Source organism: Triticum urartu, chromosome 6, assembly GCF_003073215.2.
Source record: "Triticum urartu cultivar G1812 chromosome 6, Tu2.1, whole genome shotgun sequence".
Taxonomy (NCBI): Eukaryota; Viridiplantae; Streptophyta; class Magnoliopsida; order Poales; family Poaceae; genus Triticum; species Triticum urartu.
Genome location: NC_053027.1, coordinates 44,304,148 through 44,305,617, shown reverse-complemented (window position 1 = coordinate 44,305,617; position 1,470 = coordinate 44,304,148).

The following is a 1,470-nucleotide window of genomic DNA, read 5'->3' as shown; positions in this document are numbered from 1 at the left end:
GAATTCTTGTCCTCGTTCTTCTCCCTTGGTTCCCCTGGATTAAGGCATGGTGTCGGTTCAATTACCGCCAGTCGCATGCCACCATCAACTATGGATTTATCGGGAATGCTGAGATCTCGAAACAAGTGAGCTCATTTTTCTTGGCCCGAACTCAAAATGGATTTGATTTTCACCTTATTGATGTGGGAGGTTTGAGGGTCGGCCTTGGAGATGCCATACTAGTGGAAAAACATGGAGAACCGTAAGGCACCGAGTAGCTAGCCAGGCCCTCCATTAAGATGAGCTTTCTATACTAGGGCAAGTGTCAAAAAGGTCATGTTCTTAAACACATTTTGTTGGTTTGCTGAGGCAGGCAGCCGGCCATTTTATTAACCGCTGAGATGACTAAATAAGGGCTGTTGATTATGGGAATAGTATAAACTAAGTTTCAGTGTTCAAAATATTTCGGCCATTTAATTCTAAACGTTTTAGGATTGATCTCGGCCGATGGTAGATGGAACACCACTCCGTTCAGATGCATGTCAAGACCAGATTGTTCTCGATCAGCGCTGGATCGTGCGATGGAGCTGCACCGACCCGCGCGTGTCTACCGTGTCCTAGCTTGTTGCTTTCGGCTTTGTACAGTGTAAAAGCCTCTACGGTGTCAGCATTGCAAAGACCGAAGAATGCCATAGCAGCTAAGATCGTGTACCAAAAACACAAACAAGCGTATGAAGGGATCGACAGGCACACGTTTTTGCAGCCATATGGTCACTGACACCGTGTTTCCAAAGGGCGGCAAGAAGGCACAGGAGTTTAGTTTGCACACTCTTTCGTGTCTATCACTATCACTTGTCATGCTCCCGCCCGGAGAAAAGGCTAACTAAATTTTGAGTGCCTGGCTGATATGGTAGGAGTGAGAGAGACCTGGCAGATATAATGGAGCAGTAAAGAGTCTGCACACGCTTCTATCACTATCACGTTTGCACCATGTGGCTGCGGTTGCTGTAGATTAGCGGTTCACTGTCACGTTTGTGCTGGACATTTCTGGACTATCCGGTCAAACATATGGGGGAAAAACGAGCCATTATCTTGGAGATGCTCTGGGTCGGTGTCTTCAGCCTCATGTGCACCTTTGAAAATTTTGATTTTTTTCTTAAACAAACTTCTTAAAATATCATAACTTTACAAATTTTGAAACTTCAGATTTTTTTAAACTTCCAAAAATAGAAATTTGTACTTGAGAGTGTTTAAGAGAGATAAGTCAGAGCGTGTCAATGTCAAATGCATCTTGAGATATTTACTTGAGAGAGAGAGAGAGTGCGTGTGTGTCCGACTGTCAGTGTCACACGCATGAGCCCACCGAGAATGATTCAAAGTCAGGTCACCATGATGAACACATCACAATATTTCTTTTTCAAAAAAAAAACACATCACAATATGATGAATAGACTTGGTTGAATAGACTTGCATTTGTTCCTAAAAGTTTTT